The following is a 23238-nucleotide window of genomic DNA, read 5'->3' as shown; positions in this document are numbered from 1 at the left end:
TGAGAAACATCCCACACAGAATGAATGAAGCGTGGAAAGATGTCAAGAGATCATTGCTCACTGTGAAACACCAATTTGCAGAATATGTTTGGCAAGATCTCATTTAGGTTTTTAAACTCTTACAGTCAAAACCCAAAAACCATAAAGGTCCCTCTGATGTGATTGAGAAAGAAGTGCGTTATCTGAAAATGTTAGGAGAGTAAGATATCATCAAGAGTGAATCACACATACCTTGAGCTTTTTATTTGAAGTTAATGTACATTTATTTACCAACTTCTTGATGTTAAGCCAAAGCCTATTTTTCAGTCTTGGCCGGCTGATTAGAGCCTAACATCATCTTTCATGTGCAAGCCACACTCATGGGGCATTGTGTAAGAGTTTTAGTTTAATTTTCTTTAAACCAGAATTACTTGAATATATGAAGGCAGCATTTTTTTTTTACTCTTATTATCCAGGCTAGCCTTGACCTCATTGTGCAGCCAAAGATGCCCTAGAACTCTTGACCTTCCTCCATAGATGTGTGCCTGACGTCATGACTGGATCTTAATATTTCAATGCGTGAAAGCTGCATAACCTGCCTATACTCAATAAACCCTCCAAACATCTGTCTTAGTTACATTTTTTCCTCACAGACACCAAAACACCCAACAGAAATAGTCTAAGGGGGTCGGGCACGGTGGCACACACCCTTAATCCCAGCACTCAAATTTCAGGCTGTCAGGGTACAGGACCCAGGGTAGAGCGTTTCCATCTGTGATAGCAGCAACCCGAGGCAGAGTCTGTTCACACAGCTCAGACTGGGAAGCAGCTTGCGCAGGGTGGAGCCAGGGCTGAGTAAAACCTTCAGAGGCCCTCACTGAACCACTTCTTCAGCCAGGCCTCACCTCAACGGCTCCACCGCCCACCAAACGTTGACACAAACTGGAGATCAAGGATTCAAAACGTGTCTGGAGAAGAGCAGTTGAGCCTGAAAGCATAAGGGCAGGTTTCTAGTCCTAGACACAGAACATAGCGACAGCACAGAATGGGGCAATGCGTTTGCAGTCAGGGGCAGAGCGGCAGAGCTCAGCCAGCTGGTTTCTGCTCCAAAGCGAAAGGCAAAGGGTTGGACCTACACGGGAAGGTAGTAACGGAAATAATGCCAGTGATAACAATACACGTACAGTATCAGTTGGGGTATCTTCAGTTACAATTTATCTTTTAACTCTAACAGAGTTGCTGATGCCACCCTCATAGTTCATCGGCTCAAACAATGGAAATTCTGAGTGTGGTGACTGTAGGAGATATTTAAGTGAGCCTTATGTTCCAGCGCCTTTGAATTTCTCAGCTCTGCCTCATGGTTACATGGGGGAGGTCCACTTTGTTTTCACATGGCGTCCTCCTAGTTAAGAAGGAAAGGGGTTCAGGAATTCCAGGCTTCGAGTGGGAATTTCACCATTGAAGCCGTCTAAGTCACTCTGAAAGAGTAAAGTTCACACTCAATTCTGACCCAACCTCCGTGGCAAGACCAATGGATTCTGTTGACCAGCTCTGGCCAGTACATACTCACCCTCCATCCACGGAGCCCTGCTTCCCTAGGTGCTGTGCTATGTCTCTTTATGAAGATTATCACATCCATCACAGAAAGAGCCTGTGAGCTGGGAGAGGTGCCGCAGGTTCCCTTCATTTATAACCGAGGAAGCCATGGTGAGGTTACACAATGCTACTATGGCTGGATTTACAGCACTTATCCAGAGTTGGCCAAGGCATAGGTCCCAGGAAGGGTCCCAGCGTGTGGAGCAGACTCAATAGGGCTGGAGTGATGGTGCGCAGGTCTGCCTTGAGCTGGTCCCCAAGCAAGGGAAGGTGAGATCAGTGAGGTGCCCGGGAGGGCATCATGACGCAGCAAAAATAGCAAGTAAGGCAATGCCTAAGTTTTCTATGTATCACTGTTATGGGGGTGGGGGGTTTGCCCCTGATTGCTTGGTCACTGGCTGATGGTGCTGTTTTGGAAGGTTCTAGAAACTTTATGAGCCGAGAAAGTCACTGAGGTATGGCTTCTCTCAGATTTCTTGAGATAGATCAATAATTCCTCTTCTAAAGGCTTCCATCACCCTCATGTTCTCCTGGCCAACCATGAGCCCCTGAAATCATGAGCCAAAAAAAACCCTCCCCTTTTAAGTTATTGCATCTTTTTTTTTTTTCTCAAAGAAACACGAAGTCTGACAAACACAGACAAGCTGAGAGAGCTTCTCCCAGTTATCTGGTGTCTGAGTTCAGAGGTGCATTAAGCTATCAATGAAGGGAACCAAAGGCCTACGGAAGAACCAAAAGAACAAAATGGGCTGAGAACTGGATCTTGGGGAGCAATAAAAGTTGAGCCAAATCCCAGAGAAGTGGGCGTTCCAAGGAAGGCAATGCCATGGATGCTTTCAGGTGACTTCTAGAGAAAGGGCCTTCGGCTCCTTTCCCATTGGCAGTTCGGGAAATGAGAGAGGTCTGGGAACCAGTTCCTAAGAACATAATAAAGACAACTATTGACCATTGTCCTCTCCAGTGGATGGAACTATAGAGCCATCTGAACACCTACTCTAGTACTTAGATGCTCCCATATGCCCTGAGCCCGTGTTCACTTCCTTTAATGGTTTTTACCTTCCTTAAAAGTGTGTTCAGGAAAGCAGATGATGGCAGACATGCTCACGTGGAGATCTTGCCTTTATGAGGATTTTGTCCTATGCTGGAAGGTGTTTTCCCAGAAGAATCACTCTGGATCTAGGCTCTGGTACTCCTTGCTGCCAGGATCCAGTGCCTGCATGCTCAAGGCTCAGTCTAGTTGCCAGTCTGGATTCAGCTGGGGATGAAAAGCCAGTAAGGAGGTGTGTGGTCAGATCCTGGCCACTGCTCTGCTCCTGTGCTACTTCCAGCTCAGAAATATGGCATCAGGTCCCAGGACTCACACTGCCATGTACAGAACTCTCTTTGTGTAGTCCAGAGGTTGGCCACGTCCATTGGTCCATCCTGAGACCTGGGTCTCTTCCTTGTGCCACCCTCAAGAGACCAGTAATTTTCCCAGTTATCTGGGATCTTTCTTACCTGGAAGGCAAATTCCTGGCTTCAGAAGACCCACACTCCCAGAGTGAAGCTGCCATTGTTGGTTCCCAAGAGAACAACACTGGCAAGGGTGTTCTTCCCCAATTGCTGGAACATTCTTGGAATGAGATAAAGGGAGAGGATTTAGCTTCTAGATGGGACTCACCCACTACTTTGATCTCTTTTCTCCTTCCAGAACCAGCTTCTCTTCTCACCAATGATGAGCACAACCCATGGAGGTCTGGGTGAGTTTTTCAGAAAAGTGACACCCCGCACACTTCAGGGCCCAACCACACTTATCAAAGTGATCCCTCAAATATGCAGTGTCCACCAAGACGGTGTCCCAAGTGGAGCTCTTTTTTTCCCCCACTTAAAATGGTACCACCTTGGGCTGGAGAGATGGCTCAGAGGGCAAGAGCACTGTCTGCTCTTCCAGAGGTCCTGAGTTCAAGTCCCAGCAACCCCAAGGTGGCTCATAACCATCTATAGTGAGACCTGGTGCCCTCCTCTGGTGCATTGACACACATGCAGGCACTGGCACACATTGTATACATAATAAACAAATAAATAAATCTTGAAAAAAAATGGTACCACCTTTATTGATGGTGCAGGACAAACACAAGACAACACAAGTGTAAAATCGCAGCACATAGGCTAATATTCTTCACCCTCATCATCTCCTTCAGCACTATCTGCCCCAACCTCCTTATAGTCCTTCTCCAGGGCCATGAGCCACAAACTCATGGGCCTCAGAGAACTCTCCCTCCTGCATGCCCTCACCCACATACCAGTGCACAGTGTATGCCTGGCACACACCAGATCAAATTTGTGATCTAGTCGAGCCCAGGCCTCAGCAATGGCCGTGGTGTTGCTTAGCATGCATACAGCTCTCTGGACCTTAGCCAGTTCTCCACCAGGCACCACAGTGGGAGGCTGGTAATTAATGCCAACCTTGAAGCCAGTAGGGCACCAGTCCACAAACTGGATGGTACACATGGTCTTGATGGTGGCAATGGCAGCATTGACATTTTTGGGAACCACATCACCATGGTACAGCAGGCAACAAGCCATGTATTTACCATGGCTAGGGTCACATTTCATCATCTGGTTGGCTGGTTCAAAGCAGGCATTGGTGATCTCTGCTACTGTACGCTGCTCATGGCAGCCTTTCTCAGCAGAGATGACAGTTGCATATGTGGCCAGACGGAAGTGGATGCAAGCGGAGGGTACCAGGTTGGTCTGGAATTCTATCAGATCAACATTCAGGGCCCCATTAAATCTGAGGGAAGCAGTGTTGGAAGACACAGTCTGGCTAATAAGGCAGTTAAGGTTAGGGTAAGTGGGGCACTCAGTGTCAAGGTTTCTACAACAGATGTCATAGATGGCCTCATCTACTGAGAAGGCACACTTAGAGTGCTCCAGGATGGTGTGAGTGGTGGAGATAGAATTTTAGGGTTCAACCACAGTGGTGGAACTCTGGGGGAGGCACTCCATCAGCAGGGAGGTGAAGCCAGAGCCAGTTCCCCTGGAAAACCAGGAAGCTCTGAAGACCCATGCCACTGGTCAGACAGCTTGCAAATTCAGTCCAAGGTCAATGATCTCCTTGCCAATAGTGCTGTGGCCATGAGCACAGTTATTGGCAGCAGCATCCTGGCCTTCAATGGGCTGCTCAGGATGGAAGACCTGGCTGTGGGTAACAGTCTGAACCTCATCAATAACTGCGGGCTCCAGGTCTATAGACACTGCCCAGGGCATGACCTTGCACGTGCCTGTCTCACTGAAGAAGATGTTGAAGGAATCATCTCCCCCTCAGTGGTCTTGTCACATGGCATCTGGCCATCAGGCTGGATGCCATGTACCAGGCAATAGAGCTCCCAGCAGGCATTGCCAATCTGGATGCCAGCCTGGCCAACATGGATGGAGATACATTCACATACATTTAGTCCTTGAAGTGGTCTGTGAAACTGAGGGAGTGAGGAGAGAATGATGAGGAGCTCCCACTAGCACACTACCAAGGAGTCTGGGGGAGAAGCCTCCACTGATGCTCTTATGCTCACTCATCCAACATGAAGAAAAAGGGTTCTGCTACCTTGGGCTCAGCAGCCAGTGCCCACTTGCATTCATCCATCTCCTCAGGATCTGGCCCGGCATCCCCTTTATCTTTCTGCCCAGCCTGGGGTTCCAGTTCTTCCTTCCACTGAGGTACCCTTTTTAGACAAGCTTTTTGCAAACTTTATGGCATCTTCTCCCTGTTTTCACTTCCCTTACAAGACAGCTCTAATCTGGGGCTGGCTAAGACAGATGAGGAACCAGAAGCTGAAATTGGGAAACCTTGGTGAAAAGAAGGGGGCTGGAGAGGTGGCTCGGTGGCTAAGAGTGTTGGCTGCCTCTGTTAAGGACCTGGGTTTGGTTCCCAGCGCCGACATCAGGCTCCTCACAACTGTCCGGAGTCCAGTTCCAGGGGACTCAATGTCCTCTTCTAGCCTTCAGAGGCACACACATTTATATGTGCATACAAACGCACACATGCATGATTAAAAGACAAAATTACAATTTAAGAATGAGATGGTTCCAAGACCCGCTTGCTTATAGAGCTGTAACAGGGTGGAAATGGCGTGGTATCAGATGTCCTTGTCTGCCTACCAAATAAGTCCTTGTCACCAAGTGAGCATCCATCCAGTAGCCCAGGATTCCCTTCACCTCCCCCTTTGCATTTCCAGTAGCCTGTTCGTTGTGGTCCATGGTGTCCAAGCTAGGGAACACTGGAGAAATTCATCTATCCATAAATAAAAAAAAGTCCCCCTGGCAATGGGCAGAGACACCTTGTTTGGTGGTGATATTCTTTTATCAGTGAGGGTGGTCCTTTGTTCACCCTAGCTTGATGCCTGCTTGCCAGTCAACGCTGTATTGTGCCTAGGACCCATAAAAATCAAACTAAATCAAATCAAATTCAGGAAGCGCAGTGCATGAGGAGGAAGACAGACAGACTTATGTTCTGCCATGCCATGTAGTGCGGGCGGGGAAAGACGCCCACTGTCCTGCCCTCTGTCCGTCAGCACAGGCGGGCCACAGACAAAACAGAGCCCTGCCTACCACTATTACCAGTGCAGCTCGAAAGGAAGAAGATAGACAGACACTGATGGACTGCCCTGCCACCCAGCTATTATGAGTGGCCAGCCCCACCACCGGTGGCCTTGGGGTAGTCCCAACCCAAGCTGCCACGGAGAGCCACGTTTGAGTCAGTGGCTACCTAGCAGCAGGGGTCGGGGTCGATGGGTGTGGCTCATATTACTGCTAGAGAACACTGGGGTGTCCCAAGTTGCTGGGGACCACTTGGATGTCCTGGGACTGTGTAGAACAGGCCCCACTCCTCACTGGCTGCAGCACTCTGGAGAGCTGGCCCCACTTCTCACCAGTGGCAACACAGTGGAGCTGGCCGCGATGGCAAAAACAGGAGTGAGCTAGCCCCAAGGGAGTAAGAGTGGGAGGGCTGTCCCAGCTTCTCAAAGGCTGCCACACTTGGGAGAGTGGGCCCTGTGCCTTGACTGGGCAGTCCAGTGGAGTGGGCTCTGGAGGCATGGGTGCAAATGAGCCAGCCCCAAGGGCATGAGAACAGGAAAGCTAACCCTGCCCTCTGCTGATGGTGGCACTGGGTGGCCTAGCCACAGCAGTGCGGGAGAGTTTTCCCTGGGGGTGCAGGTGTGAGAGAGATGGCGGGCTGACTGACTCAGCTACAACCCAGGCCCAGATCCAAGGCTTTCAGTTGGTCTAGCCCCAAATCTACTATGAACCATGAAAATCTGTGAACTGTGGGAACACGGAAAGGGCCAGTCCTATAGATCCAAAGCCATAGGATCTCCATGTCACAGGACAATAACCGGGAGGAAACCTGGTAAGGATCCAATATTGATGGTGTCACAGAAGCCAGAGATCTTGGACTACATCACTGACTCATCACAATGAACATTAGCAAGTGAAGATGTGTGAACAGAGAAACAGATTGTGGGACACACTGTGACATACGATAGCTTCCGTGATGAGATGTTTTCTATGCTGTGTGTGTGTGTATGTTATTTGAGGGGAGGTGGCTAGGATGGATATGAAGGGACAGAGAGATGTGCAGGAGTGGTATACATAATGTGAAACTCACAAAAGAAAACAATAAAAAAGTTCAAAAATACATACATCTTTAAAAAATATGTGTGTGATTAAAATTAAGAATTCTCCCCTCTCTCACTTCTCCCCCCCCCCAGGAAAACACACAAAAGAGAATACCCAGTAACCCTATCAGAAAAGAAAAATGTAATAAAAAACTGGACAACAATCATGGTCTTCAGCTAAGCAGGTGAGTGAATAAATGCCCTGAGACCCAGACTGCTCATCTACAAAAATAGATTTGAATAAGGTTATCTTAGTTTATGTCCAGTTCTGAGATTCTGTGAATGTTGTCTTCTCTTCTAAATAATGCTACAGTAGCTCTTTTCACAGAAAAATGTAGCTATATCTTAGGAAAATGTTCATAGGGCTAGTGTAACATGAAAATCGAAAGTAAGAAAGGAGACAAGGGTTGGCTTCAAGCTCTTGAAACCCTGTCTTGTCATATAATACTTAGATTTACATTGTGTAAGTTCCAGGGAACAAAATAAAGCCAAAGAATTAAAAAAAAGAAAAGAAAAGAAAAGCTTTGCCACGCACAAATTTTTTTCCCCATCTAATCTGAAGTTTTGTGTTTCTGTGCATGTGTGTTTACAATTGCTAGGTTTTCCAGGATAATTTACCTCTCTATCGTTGTAAAATGCTCTTTCCTGTAGGAAAGTCTATTTTGTCTGGCATGAGTATAACCACTCCAACTTTTCTTTGTTTGTATGTGTATGTTTTTCCATCTTTCAAGCTTTTTTAATGATACTTGGAACTGAGCTCACGACCTTGTGAATACGTTCTAGCACTGCTGAACTACATTACCAGGCTCAAACTTTTTACTTAAACTTACTTTTTTTGGCATCAAAAGTATATCCCTGACAGACAGTATATCATATCTGTCGCATGTTTTCTTTACATTTTGGTTTTCTTTTGATTACAGGGTTTAGTCCATTTATAGTTAGTGTAATTATTACTAAGGAAGGATTCATGTTTGCCTTTTGTCCCACCATTCTTAGAAATAGTGAACTTTTTTCTTTTTCCCCAGCATAGTTTTATTTTATATTTAACAGATATTTTATAGCATTTGAATTATTTTATTGTTTAATCTCATGAATACGTTTTTCAGTTGTTTTCTTATTAGATATTGTTGGCGTTACAATTAAAATCCTACAACAGCACAGCATGAAGTAATTCCAGCTTAATATCAGCACTAAAAAAACTTTACACCAGGGCAAAATTCTTCTCTTCCGTGCTGTTATTATACAAATTGCACCTTTATACATTATACCATCAGTGACATTTTATAAATACTAATTAAATCAGAAGAAAATGTTTATATAAAAGAAAAAAAATCTGCATATATTTTATTTTTGTTTACTTATGTAAACTTTGGTGCCTTTATTTATTTGTGTGGAATTGAATTACTGCCTAGTGTCCCCCCATTAAAGCTACAAGAGCTCTCGATATGTACCCCCTCTCCCTTCCCTCCTTCCTGGGTTAGACATTTGACACAGCACTTCTTTGTGTGCCAACCATGTGTGTTGTCACTGGCCCATATTTCTAGCCTCCCGCTGGGATTTTGTACAGGAAGATCTGCCAGCAATAGAAACTGTCAGTTTTTGTTTATCTGGAAATAGCTTGATTTCTCCTTTACTTTTTTATTTGTGCCTGTGTTTGTGCGGTGTATGAGTGCATGCACACGTGGCCACAATTGTGTGCACGTGTATGTTCCCGTGTATGTGTGTGGAGACCAGAGATGGCTGTCAGGTGTCCTCCTCAAATCTCTGCCCACCTTCTACACTGAGGTAGGATCTCTCACTTGCCCCCAACCCTGACAGGGTAACTGTTGGTACCCTGGATTTCTCTAATAGACTTTCCTCTACCGAGTGTGCAAAGTCCATGTTCTTGGTCATCTACAGTCTCCAAAGGGTTTGTCTGGCTTCTCTGGGTTCAGGTAATGGTGAGGCAGGCAGTTCTTCAAATAGCCAATATGTCTCCCACCTCTTGTAGGGGGACTTTCTGTCTGTTGCAGCGTGCCTTCAGCAATCTGGTACACTGTTTAAAGGTCACTGTCACTTGTGTCCTCAGCTGAAAAGGTGAGTGCCCTTCTCAAGCTTTTCCAAAGTATATACATAGCCATTCACTTGGCTTTCTACATCCTTGGAAATACGCTAGGGTTGTTGTACTGATAGCTCTGGCAGAGGACCCAGACTCGGTTCCCAGCACCAGACCATCTGTAATTCACCCTTCTAGGGTTCTCACACCCTCTTCTAATTTTCCAGGGTACCAGGCATACCCATGGTGCACACGCATGCAAGTAAAACCCTAGTATGCATGAAAGAAATAATACATATTTTAAAAGAAAGAAATGCATCATGGCTTCACAGAACTCTGTATGGACAGCACATATGCCAGTCAGCTTAAGCTGTTCAGCTTGAAGGAGGTAGGCTTCCTCTCCATTTCTGAGGATTCTGCCTGCAATCCTTTGTTCCCACTGCTTTTGGGTCTGTGGTGAGGCAGCATGTGTCTTGGTATTCAAGGTGGCCAAGAAGGAGGAGGGGCTAGGTAACTGGGATCCCAATATATCCTTCAAGGGGTCTCTTTCAGTGACCTAACTTACTTCCCCTAAGTTTCACCATACTCCATTTGCACCACTGGCTGGGACCAAACCTTTATCTGTAGGGGTGAATTCGGGACTCAAACTATACAGGGCCAGCAAGATGGCTGAGTAGATAAAAGGTAAAAGCACCTGCTGCCAAGCCTGATGACCTGAGTTCAATCCCCAGGAGCCACGTGACAGAAGCCGAGAACCAACTCCGCAAGTTTCCTGTGATGTCTACACAAATGCTTTAGCATACATTCCCACCCCCAAAACACACGCACACAATAAATAAACAAAAAAAATTAAAGACAACTAAACTACGGTACCTCATCCCCTGACTTTGTTTTATCATCATCATCATCATCATCATCATCATCATCATCATCCTCATCATCATCAATGTTCCCTTCAAATCTGTCCAAGCTGAAGTCAACCAGGCAGTTGAAGTGTTAAAGGGTGGGCCAGTGAGTTTCTGCTTGGACAGAGCAGGAGCTGAAGGAGACCAAGTAGTGAAAGCCTCTAGAATGAATATTCTGTAGAACTGCCAGGTAAAGTCAATGGGGGAAAAAAAAAAAGGTTGGAGAGGAGAGAAGACAAAAGCAAAGGCACATGGAGGTGAAAGTCACGGGCAATGGGGAAACACCACGAAAAGCAGAAGTGAGCAGTGAGAAGTAGCCAAGGTCAGCCAGAGAGGGTGAGTCACCAGCAGAACAGATGCAGGAGGAAACAGGAGAGATGAGAATATGATGGCAACCCTGTTTAAATAAAAAGAGCCCGTATGGAGTCTGCACCTCCCTGTTCTCAGGAGCAGGTGGGCTGCCCTGCCAGCTCTGCAGGGAGGAATGGCAGGTGAGAGCAGGAACAGACACTTGCTGGGGCTGGCTTTCTAAGGACTTGGTGCTTCCTTCGTTTGAGTTGTTTACACACAGCCTACATCATTCTAAAACATATTGCATCTTGGCCTTAACGTTCTGTAAAACAGATCCATCCTTAAAAACCTCCACACCATAGAGACATTGGTGAAATGTGATGGTATCAGCAAATAAATCACTAGTGGAAATATCAAGTCATTAAAATACATAGCATTTCTCCATAAACTACTGACCTTGCTTTGCTGAAAGCACTGGAGTGGATGCTTAAGATTATCTGTACTTCTGGAATGGTGTATCTTCTAAGGGCTTCCGTTGGTACCTGTCATTGAAGGGTAAGTACTCAAGATTCTAGAACAGACTGGTTTAAACCACATGGGCAGTGGCTGTTGAGTCAGTGGCCATGGTGATGGTGAACAGAGGGATGCTTCGTGGAAAGACACAGGGGCAGAGCACACAATATTTCCAGAAGGACAAAAACAAAACAAAACAAAACAAAACGGCAGGTCTTACGCATGCACTTGTCATGACACATGGCCTTTTTAAAAAACCTCTTTAAGAGATGTCTCAAAATATCTTTAAAAGATGCTTTTAAAAATTAGGTTCATGAAATCAGAAAAAGAGGATCATGGAACGGTAGAGAAGGAGAACTAGAGATGCTGGTATGAGGCATGCCCGTGGCAGACAAAGAAGCATGTCTTTGACAGTAGGGCTGCTCTGCTGGCTGCTGGTAGGCTCAAGCCACCACTTGGCCCTCCTTGCCGAGTTGCTACCCACTAAGCCAGTGCTGCCACCCAACCCACAGCAGAACTGCTGCTGCTGCTGTTACCCTTCGGGGAGGAGGGCGGGACTGCCCCTGGGCTGCAAGCATAATGGGGTGGCTAGTGCAGAGGGCAGGGTTGTGTACAGCAGCCTGGAGCTCCGGTAAGTCCTGCCCTAGACACAGACATGCTGCCCAACTGCACAGTCACCCTGACTCGGGACAACCACAGGATATCCAAGACTAAGAATGGTTCATTTTCCTGGAATAAGGCACACTGGTGTCTCTTACTGAGACTCTACGTCTGTCTCCTGGGGCCACAGAACACAGAAGCTGTAAGACGATGCATGGTTGAGTTCAACCCATTTATAATAGACAAATGGATGCCATCTTAGATTCCATTTATGAAACTACCCTGGGCAAAATGGCAGAATCATTTCTTTCTTTCTAGTAGTGTATTCAGTGGTCCTGGATGCTGAGTTGCTCAGGAACACAGGACCAGGAAGGCAACCATAGTGGTTCATGTTTTCTAGCCTTGCCTTCCTGGTCTGTGGGTTCTGAACATTGTTCCATCGTTCCTTTTCACTAGCGATACATTAGCAAGGACATACACTAAGATGGATACCAGTGAAGAGCAGAATCCAGAGCAGGACAGCCTGAGGGCACCGGGATGATGTCTAAAAAGAGAAGACGGGATGAAGGACTTGCACCCACAAGTACCTGGTCAACTGGAAGTCTAAACTAAGGGTATGTCTTGTTCTGCCATGTTTTCATGACAAAAGGCAGCACTTGTGGATAGACATTGTCAGGGAGAACCTGTGAGATGTACAGTGAGTAAAGGTGCTTGCTGCCAAGTCTGAGGACCTGTGTTCGAGTCCCAGGACTCACATAGTGGAAGGAGAGAGCTGCTAACTCCCACAAGTTGTCCACTAACTCCACTCACGTGTCATGGCAAGTGCATTCAGACATACATGTGCACATGGATACATGCATGCGTGCATGCACACACACTAGATAGATAGATAGATAGATAGATAGATAGATAGATAGATAGATAGATGTAATTACACTTTTTTATTGTCAGGAAGTTGGGGGCTTCCATTTCTGAATAGCTATGTGACCTTTAGGAAATCATTTCCCATACCTCGGCACCTGAATGTCACATAGTTCTTGAGAAGAAGCTACAAAACCCAGAAGCCAGCTCAGGGTTGTGCATGCAATAAATAGATGCACACCCTGGTTCTAACTCTGGCTTTGCAGGGAACATTCTCTGTCATCCAAGAAGAAAAAAAAATTGCACAAAATTGCTCTATCATGGGATCCCTTTCCAGGACATGAACTCCTCCTCAGCAGAAATGTTTTATCGCTGACTCGTGTCTGGGATGCTCCAAAAGAGCAGACATGACAGACTGGAGTATTATGTGAGACACCCCTAAAATGCTATGATCTTACCCAAGTTGGCTCCAAACTGCACAGAGCTGTGGCTTGTGTGAGATATGAGTGTTCCCCAAACCTCCTTTATGATTAAAGTCTTTGTCTCTACATGAGTGATAGGGAAGAATTCAGATTCGGAGAAAGTTCTTAGGTTACTGGGGGCATGTTCTCATAAGAGACTGTGAAGTTCAAACTCATATTCTCATATTCTTCCCCCTCTATGATAGTCTAAACTCTTCACACACAGTCTCCCAAGGCCGTGCTGCCACTAGCAAAGGCAAAACCAAAAGGGCTGCCTAATCTGAGGCTCTGACATTCCAAAACCATGAGCCAAACAGCCCCTTCTCTTCACTTACAAACCAAGCTGCCTCCAGCATTTCATTATCGTGATGGAGACCTGGTTAACTGCACTGGCCAGCACTCTTTCCACAAGTCTGTGAATCCAAGGAAATTTTACAGAGAAGTATTTAGAGACTATACCAGATGTGATGATTTATCTATAATATGTCTCTCTTTCTTGTAACCACATTGAAAAGGGACATGTCAACACATAATTTTGTAGTTCTGAGAACTTTGTAGTTCTGGGAACTGGTACCTTGCTGGCTTTCACTAGAGTCCAAAGAACCCAAATAAATGGAGTTTGCGATACATTCAGAGCATCAAAATTGAATGAGAAAAATGGGACCCAGCAGAGTTTCCTTGCACATTGCTAGATATCAAGGTGTACCAGAAAGCACGAAGAATCCTCTCTAAGTAGTGCAACTTAGTGAAATCTGTGCCATTCTTTTGCAACCAACAGACCCAATGCTATGTGGGTTCCCTGCAGCTCAAAATGAGCCTCATGTAGAGAGCCCCACAAAGGCTGTTAGCCATGTCACTTAATCACCTGGAAGAGGCTGTCAATTTAGAAGCAATTTTGAAACAGGTGTATATGCTCTGACAGGTTCTGTCTGAATTAGCCAGGAGTTCCTTAAGAATCCTAGAGTAACATTATATTCCATATATGCTCATACTCAACGTGCTTTTAAGATTTGATTTTATCTTAGCGTCTGGGAAGTAGACAGACACCATTGCCAATCAGCTGACAACAGGTAAAAAATGAATGAAAAGAGACCAGATATCAAAGAAGATAAACAGCTTCCAATTAGTGAGGGAGTGAGAACATTGGTACCATTTAAAATATTTATGTAAAAGATGGTTTATGCAAAAGATGCTGTGTGGATTTGAATATTTTTTTTTTTGATGTGACAGTAAGAAAGAAAGCCAGAGGCGTCATCATTAGAAATGCAGAACTGAAGAAGAGCTTAAAGATCAGTTATTACAACCAGCTGATTCTGTGGATGGATGCACTTAGTCTACGGATCACAGACACCAACTGTAAGGTCACAGTTGAGGGCACACCAGGAGCCAGAATAGGAGACCTCTGATCTCCAAGCTAACACTGTTTCACTTGCATGCTGCAAGTGAAGGACAAGTACCGCATTCTGCTGATAGTAGCAAGCTACTAAGATTTTCTACAGGGCTGGGAAGATGACTCAGTGGTTAAGAGCACTAGCTGATCTTCCAGAGGACCTGGGTTCACTTCCCAGCACCAACATGGCAGCTCACAACTATCTGTACCTCCAGTTTCAGAGGATCTGACAGTGTTACACAAACATGCAGGCAAAGCGCCAATGCACATGACATAAAACTAAATAATAAAAAATGACTGTCTCCTATATATTTGGCTGTGTCTGGGTATAACAGAATGAGCTACTTTCACCACAATTTACCTACCCCCGCCCCCCAAAAAGGAATGACACACAAATCATTTCCCTGTCAGCTGCCAGGAGAAGGAGATACCCCAAGACACACAGCAACTTAGAAAAATGGATGTTCACAGAATGATGGACCAAGGGCACAGGTCTGTCTTTAACTAGTTTCAAAGGAGCCTGATAGACAACCAACTAGTTTACAATGTTTGAGATATTCCATACTGGTCCCTCCTATACTCCTAATAGATTACAAATTAAGAACATAGCTAAGAGCATGTTTTCAGAATGGAATTCTAAATACACCGTGTAACCCAGGTAATAAGTTCCTGGACTCAGTCTAAAGAGAAGACACTACATCTCCTTGCTATAAGTTACTCAGTTCAGCTCAGAACTTCATTCTAAACTCTTGACCTATAGTTTCACTGTCATTGACTCCAGGCTTTGTGCATATCAGAAAACCAGACTACAAAACAGAGCTACTCACTTATTAAAAAAACAAAAACAAAAACACCACTCATTTACCTTGTATGTTAATTCTTTCCCATACTTAATCAATAGAGAATGGAGTCATTTCTTGGGGTCAGGAGCTTATCAGTCAAATCTTTTTCCTTCACATCTTCCAACACATTAATTGTCTACCAGCTACGTGACCATTATGCCTTCCATACCTATCACTGGGTTCAACTTTTTGGAAGGATTCAGTTTTAAGCAAATAGATGAAGCGTAAAAGCCAGATGTATGGAAATCTCTACATAGTCAACTCATCCATTAAGACCACTTAAGTTCTACCTTACAGGTCCAAATCATGCCCCGGATATGCCCCGCTGTATTTGCACATAGACCTATGATGTTATCAGTCCAGCACATATGTGATCTCTCAGCATGAATAAGCCTGGCAGATGCTATATAGAGTTTCAACAGCAAACTACTGAACACGGAGGCATATTCAATGACTGCCCTAAACCTCAGGAGGTCCAGCCCTGAGCATCTAATCTACGGTCCAGATCAATGCTTCCCTTCCCCTGAGTGAAACACGGTCTGCCAGGCAGTCTTCAGCGACTGGAAGGGAGGTCTGACTCTGGTTTCTCGAGGTAAGTATGGTTTTCATCTCAACTGTAGCAAATTTCACGAGCGTTCCATTCCCGACTCACTTAGATCATTTGCTAGATCGCTGGTAATTATACTACAAAGGGTAATTATGTGAACGTTTCTTGTACCAAAGCAAGTAAATTGGAGCCTTATTCAATATACTGCTAAGGAAATTTTAAATTAAACACAATAGTTTATTCTCGAAAGAAAACAGAAGACCGTGTTTTCTGGAGGGAGCAGAGGGCAGAGAAGCCAGTTCTTCGTTTATTATCCGACAACGAGGACCATGGGCTGCACCTGACACAAATGAAGGTCCTCAGTGAGAACTCAAGACCTCACAGGGTAGCCTGCAGATGCGAATCACGAGGAAAGCATCCGCCCTCAAAAATCACTGGTTTGGGTTTGCTTGGTTTCTGCTGTTGTTGTTGGTTGTTTTCTAAAACAAGTAAGGTCACACACTCCTGAATCGATTGGAGGCCATGGGATGGAAGCCGCTTGTAAATTAACCCAAACCCTCTGCTTCACAAAATCTTTCTGATACTAGGGTAGGGCTTGAGTCCTGGCGTTGGCATTCCCCCACTTCACTGACTGGCTGCCCTCAAGCAAAGGGAAACATACGTGGGCATGATGAAGGAACAAGGATCGGGAAATAAGGCAAAGAAATCTTCTCACTTAAAATTCGGTGTGGATTTTCTCTCTTTCCTCACCACCACCCACACCTTCACCTAGGTAGTGGGTGACTTAGTTAAAAAAAAAAAAAAAAGTCAGAACTGAATGTTTTTGTTATGTCCCCAAACCAAAACCTGGACGATAATTTTGAAACAGGGAAGAAAGTGAAGGCTCCTGCATGCTCTCAGCACAAGACCTAGACTCACTACTGCCCCTCAGAACCATGACTAACATGTGGGGCTTGAAGGAGCTGCCTGTCACTAAGAGTCATCTGATCTGCAGCTGATAGGACCACAGTGAAGACAGTGATATGAGACACCTGAGAGCAGAAAAAAGTTTGGATTTTGTTTTTGCTTTAATTTCATCCCCCCTATAAACCCCTCTGCTCCAGACTTGTTCGCACAGCACACAGGCATTCACTGTGCGAAGGTCATGCAAAAGCAGATGCCCTGACTTAGAGCTGAGCAAAGAGGACATGCATTCCTCAGAGCAGCAGCAGCTAGGGTGGGCTATTTAGTGCCCAGTCACAAACTGCACCCTTCCAGGACAGCTCCAAAGCACAACATCTCCAAAGATGAGCATTTTGAAGACTGTGAGGCTTTGAAAACAACCTTATTTTTTTTCTTTTTCTTTTTAATGCTGGCAAAACCATACCAAGAAGATAATTTTAGAAATAAATTTTAACCTACCTCTAGGAGGAAAAAGAAAAAAAAAAAAAAGAGAGAGAGAGAGAAAAGCTAAAAACCTCAAGAAGAAATTAATTTTTCCACTTTTTAAAGATGAATTAATTGTGGAGAAGTTAAACAGTGAATCTGGCTGTGACATTGTGAGTAAACTGTTTTAACAAACGCTGACAGTCCTTATGACTAATGATTGAAAAATATGAGAGAAAATAAAGAATATTGATGAGAAACTTTTATAGGGCTGCAATTTGGTTGTAGCTGACACATAGCTCAATAATACAATGAAATCAAAGTATTCAATCACACCAAAAACAGTGGGTGTTTTTTTTTACAGGGGAAAATGCTTGCATCTGAACAGAAGTAAAGTGTTTAGAAAAAATAAAATTGACTTTTGCTTTAAAAAAAAAATATCTGGTGGTGGCAGTGTTAAATGTTTTACAAATAATGTCCACAGTTATTTAAAGTGTCAAGGGAAGTTGAAGGAAAATGTAAAAAGGATATTTGTCTTTTAGGTTCTTAAAACATTTCCTTTAGCATTTTTCTTTTAAAAATGTTTAATAATTTTTTTTTCTGTTTTTTTCTCCCTTGTACACACAAGGTAAATGTTCACCACATCTGTCACGTCAAAGGAGCCATTCTTCAATACAGGTCCCTCACACTGAGCCTCAAAAGCAATTATTGACATCTTTATTAATTATATTTCCACCCCTGCCCCCCAGAAGAATCAAAACAAAGCTGCTTGGGTCAGACTAGCAATCATTAAACGAAAAAGAGCTAAATGATAAGTTAAAAATGGAGAGAATGTGTTCAAACGAAGCAAGAAAGCCTTGCTCATAGCCACTCTGTCATCTCCAAAACAGAAACCTTTCCAAGCCTCACCTCTGATTCAGACTGAAAACTCCCCTACTCTTGAAACAAATAATTCCACATCAAGTCCATTTCAAAGAGGCCCCTGGCTCCTCCCACAAGCCCCTTTACCTCAATAAGGTTGAAAAAAAAAAAAAAAAAAAAAGCCAGAGGCCGGTGGTATTTTTCTCCCCCAGCTGCAGCTCCAGGTGAATGTGAGCTTCCACTCACAATCACCGTGGGCTCCAAGGACAGTGACACACCTCAGCCCCCCACGCCTCTAAACCGACCGATTGCAAAGATCCCGCCCCCACTCGGGCGGGGGCGTGGGGGAGACGGAGGTACGTGGGCTCCCTCCGCAGCTCTCAGCCCCCAGCACAGACCCTCTGGAAGGATCCACGGGGACGCGGACGCCACGCGGGTGTCCAGCGGGTGGGCAGGGGGGCGGCCCCGCGCTTTGGCCGGTGTCTCCGCGCCCCTGCACGGGAGCGTCGGTGGACAGGTTAGCCGTGGGTGCGGCCAGGACGCGTGGGTGGGGGTCCCCGTGCGTGCCCAGGGGCGTCCTCGCGTCGCCAGCGTAGAAGCTGATGCGGGGGATGCTGAGATGGGGGTGAGACAGGGAGGAAAAAGAAAAACCCGCGTGTGAAAGTAAACACAGAGCTCTGTTCCCGGGGGGGGGGGGGGGGAGAGGTACAAGTTCGTCCTTCCCCGGGTGGAAACGGGCTTAGGGAGCCCCGGGCTGCGGTCGCCACCAGCAACCGCGACACTCGGTCGGATCTCAGGGACCAGGAGAACTGGACCGCAAACCCAAGAAACCAGCTTTTTGTTGTTGTTGTTGTTTTTCTGGAGCCAAGGGCGGATCTGTATTTCAAAGTAAAAAAATAAATATAAATAAGTGTGTGTGTTGTGGGGAGGGGGCGCAGCCAGCCGTGGTGAGGGATGGCTGGGAGCAGGGAGCGGAGCTCTCACCGCGGCACCCGGCGGGGGCCGAGGGACCCGAGGACCCTGCGGGTGGCCGGGCGGCCTGGGCCCCGACCGGCAGCGCCGCCCCCTCCCCCGCCGCTTCCTCTCGCTCTCCCAGCCCCTTCCCCCCACATGCGGGTGACGTCAAAATTCCGCGAAAAAGCCGCGTGGTGGCTCCCCAAGCGGAGGCGTGGTTCCAGCGCCCCACAGTCCCCTCCCCGGGGAGCCCCGGGGTGGGACCAGAAACCCCCCCACCCCGACGCCGCCGGCCCGGTGCCCCCCGCCCCTCGCCCCCCCCCCCCCCTAGACTCGACTGGCAAATTTCACTTTTAAAAAACCAAAAGCGTTTCCAGGGCTATTTTCGGCCGGGTGAAGGCGTGTCCTGAGGCTGAATCAGACAGGAAGACGGGGAAGTTTGGGTCTTTAATTTTTTTTTTTTTTCCAAAGGAGAGGTGCGAGGTGGGTGAGCGGGCGGCAGGCCCGGGCTTCTGAAACCGCTCCCAGCTTACTTGCTGCCGCAGGGTCCCTTCCTGGGTCCGTGCTGAGACCCACCCGGGGGTCGCTAGGGTGCACGGGGCCGAGTGGCTGTTCTCCAGGCTTGCTGTCGGGGGAGGGTCCTGGGTGCGCTCTCACACTTGGAGCTGTTTGGGCCGGGCGCTGGAGCCTCCAGCCTGGGTCCTTGCACCCATCTTCTCAGTCTCTTGTATCCCAGCTACTCCTGACCCCTGTCTCCTTTCTCACGTTTTAATCCTGGTTTGTGTGTCCTCCCTCCTCCTCACACTTAGCTCTGCATTAAATAACCTTCGGGTCTTGGAGGTCTGATTGCCTGACCACCCGTTTGTTCGCACGGTGGCACGAACACAGCTCTGCCCTTCGTGGGGGCGGGGGGAGCTAGGGAGGAGGCCATGAGCCCCATTCTTGGACCTGGACGGCCTTGCTCCGAGGTGACGGGATTCGAACCAGCGGCTCCCCAAGCTGGGGGCGACCGCAGGATCACCTGGCCGGCTGGCATCCGCCAGGTGAGCTTGTTAAGAATGTGTGCCTAGGTGGCACGTTCCTGCCGAAATATGCCCATAAACACACCACAGCCGGCTGCACCCACAGGCTCTGTACACCTTCCAACCGAAACTGCTAGGCGCGAGAGGGAGGGGGCGCGCTCTGGAAGGAAGAAAAGTCCGGGGAAACGCAGTTTGGTGCAAGTTCATCACCGACCCTACCCAGGAAAGGATCTTTCCACCTTCACGGGTTTAAAAAGGGGGAAAGGGGGGAAACTCCTGTTCTTATCATCCCGTGCCCCCCTAAAGCAGAGCACACTCGGGCTTCTACACACCCAAGTCCACACTCAAGAAAATAAGTACATTTGCCCCTAAGGCAGTAATGACCTCTCCAATATACTAGCTGGAACACTTTATTTAGAAGAAAGAGGAGAAGAGGGAGGAAGGAAGGAAGGAAGGAAGGAAGGAAGGAAGGAAGAAGAAAGAAAGAAAGAAAGAAAGAAAGAAAGAAAGAAAGAAAAGAAAAGGAAAGAGAGTGAAGATATTTAACACGTGGTCTCAGTGGCGCCCGAAAGGGAGAACTCAGTTTCCAAGTCTCAACCCCTCAGAGACACGCTGCCAAGCACCGCACCCTCTCACGCCGCACCCCACGTGCTGGGCACGGATTCGGTGCGAGGTTCACCTTCGGGAACCCTCAGCAGTGGGAGGAAGAGGTGCCGGGAAGCCTCTCAACGAGGGAAGCGCTCTGACTTTCCAGTCTCCAGACTTAGGGGCCTCCGTCCCGCGACCCTCTCCCCCCCCCCTCCTGCCTAGCCCTCCCCCCGCCGCAGGCCACCTCTCCCACCCCCAGGGTCCCCTCCCCGCTGGAATTTCACTGCCAAGCCAAGAGTGGGGGAGGGCAGTGGCGAGGGGCCCTCCGCTGGCTCCGGAGATGGGAGGACCTGCCACCCAGACTTTGTCCTCCGGGTGGGCTAGCCCCCGACGACGACCACCCGCCTCTTCTCCGCCCCCGAGTTCCTGGTGCTGTCTTCACTGGAGTTGTGGAGGAGACCCCGCGTGGCTAGCCTTCGAGTGGTGGGGAAAGGCTGGGCGGCCTCCGAGCTTCTCTGTCGGGGCGAATGGACAGCTCAATACACCTCTCCTGTCCAGGAGCGGTGTCAGATCCGCCCCTCCGAGGTGGCCCTGGAGAAAGTTTAAGTCATTGCTTCATGAGGTCTTAAAAGGCAAATTCACGTTATCTGTCCAGGACGACGCCAAAAACCTCTATTCGGGAAGATCATCTTGATTAAAATCAACAGGTGAAGGACAGCGCACAAGCCAAGGGTCATCTTGGGCTCCGGACTGTTGCATTTTAAGTTTGCAACTTGAGTTTTTCAATGAGTTTTTCTCTCTCTCTCTCGTTTTCTTTTTCTCCTTCCCGAAAGCTAATGGCTTCCATTGCAATTAGACATTTTCCTGGCCCGCCCCTTCCCTCCCCTTTCTTTTACGTGCGGTAGATTGGATACTAATTCCCGCTGCCATTGATAAGGTCGGAGGAGCCAGGGCCCCTCCGCGGCCCTAGGCAGCCCGGGTCCCCACTCTCCCTCCGCCCTCCCTAGGCTTCCTTTTGATGTAGCGGGGAAGGCGTCCTACTTTAAAAAAAAAAAAAAAAAGTAATCTGCCCGGTAACAATCAGCGCGCAGTAGCAGGAGCCCCAGAGCTATTGGCTATGCAAATAGAGGGAGGGGAGACGGCGCCCCAAACTCTTACTCACCCATTTAAAGTGATATCCCCTCCCCCCGCCCACCCCTTCCGCCCCACCCTCGTTTAAAGGGGCTGGTCCAAGGCCGGAGTTAATCGCTTTCACCTCCGCTTTATTGCACCCCCTCCCCTCCCGCGCTCTCCCTTTCACCTCCCCTCTCCGGCCTTTCAGGGAGCCCACGGGTGCAGCTCTCCTAGCACGCCGGCTCCTCCTACCCCCCACCCCCGGCCCCAGGCCTCTGCTAGCTCTAGGCGCCCCTGCTCGGGCCCCCGTTCTCACGGAAGGAGGGACTCAGTGGCCCTCAATGTGCCCGGAGAGCCGCAGCCCACGCCATACTTTCTGCACGTGCCAGCGTGGCCACCCTGTGAGGGGCGCTTGGACCCTCCTCGCCCCTTCCTCCCCAAGTGGAATACGCTGAGATGCGGGGTGGGAGGAGGAAGGGGGGGGGAGGAAACGCCACCGCGTCCCTCTCCAGACAGCCCTGACCACAGGATGCTCTGGAGCACATGTCAGGGGCGACCCAGCAGCGTCCTGGCCTGGAGGACGAGGCACGAGCCCCCGCGGGAAAGGACCCTGAGGGGTGCAGGACCCAGGAGCCCCCGGGGGGAAGGAAGGGTGGCCTCTCTGGTAGGGAGAGCCAAACCCTCAACCCTAAACCCAAACCCTCCCTCTCCCCTCACCGGCCCCTCCTCAGCCATTTCCTAGAAAGCTGTCTCAGTGCGGCCACGCTCCGCGCAGACACCTAGGGCGGCTTGTCAGCAGCTGCTGGGGCGGGGAAGCGGCTTTTTTTCCTGCGTGGCCGAGGGCCGCGGAGGAACCGCTGCTGGCCCCGGCCCCAGCCTGCCTGCGGCGGCCCTGAGTAGCTGGCCGCACAGCCCAATGGCGCCCCCAAGAACAAGAGGGTTTCCGCACGAGGGGTCCCCTTCCACCAGGCCTGAGACGCAGCCCCCTCCCAGCACCCAGCCCTTCCTCCTCTTCCTCTCCACACAAGTGTCTCCGGGCCGGGAACAGGAGTTCGCAAGTTCTCAGGGGCCTAAGCTTCAGAGGCGTAACCTTTATCCCTGGCTCTGCGCGGTTGCAGATTTCCTCAAATCGGCCCTCCCTTGTTCTTCACGTGTGGGATCTTACTGCTCAGCTGCCTGAGCTCATCCACAGGTCCCATCCATCCAGCCTTCCGCCGCTGGATCTCGAATAAGCGGGCACTATTGCGGATCACACCGCAAGCCCCTGGAGGGAGGGGGCCCCCTCCGCCCCCCCCCCATAATGGTATGCCTGCAGAACGTAAGAGAGGCTAGAGAATCAATAGGCATAGGTGGGTTTTTGTGGGTTCCCCCCCACCCGGGGCCCCTAGCTTGCGGGGCTGGGTAGAGGGAGAGGGCCTCGGGAGAACTAGGGAGGGGAGCAGGGGGAGCGGGGGACCGTGTTTGAAGTTTGGTCGGGCCAGCTGCTGTGCTCCTTAATAACGAGAGGGGAAAGGGGGGAGGAGACGGGGGAGGGAAGGAGGGAGAGAGGGAGAGATTGAAAGGAGGGGAGGGACGCTGCGGGAGGGGAGGAAAGGGGAGGAGGAACCGGAGAGGGGGAGGAGACCTAACTGCCCTGCCAGCTTGCGTCACGGCTGCCTCAG

At 48.4% G+C, this 23238-nt stretch overlaps 1 pseudogene; it reads right to left on the bottom strand.

Moving 5' to 3' along the window:
* Window positions 1-3723: 3723 nt before the first annotated feature.
* Window positions 3724-5000, bottom strand: LOC129678573 (tubulin alpha chain-like; annotated as a pseudogene).
* Window positions 5001-23238: the final 18238 nt, after the last annotated feature.

This window comes from Psammomys obesus, unplaced genomic scaffold, assembly GCF_907164565.1.
Source record: "Psammomys obesus unplaced genomic scaffold, mPsaObe1.curated_primary_1811, whole genome shotgun sequence".
Classification (NCBI taxonomy): Eukaryota; Metazoa; Chordata; class Mammalia; order Rodentia; family Muridae; genus Psammomys; species Psammomys obesus.
The sequence above is the reverse complement of the archived record's forward strand: the minus strand, read 5'-3'. Positions and strand labels throughout refer to the sequence as shown.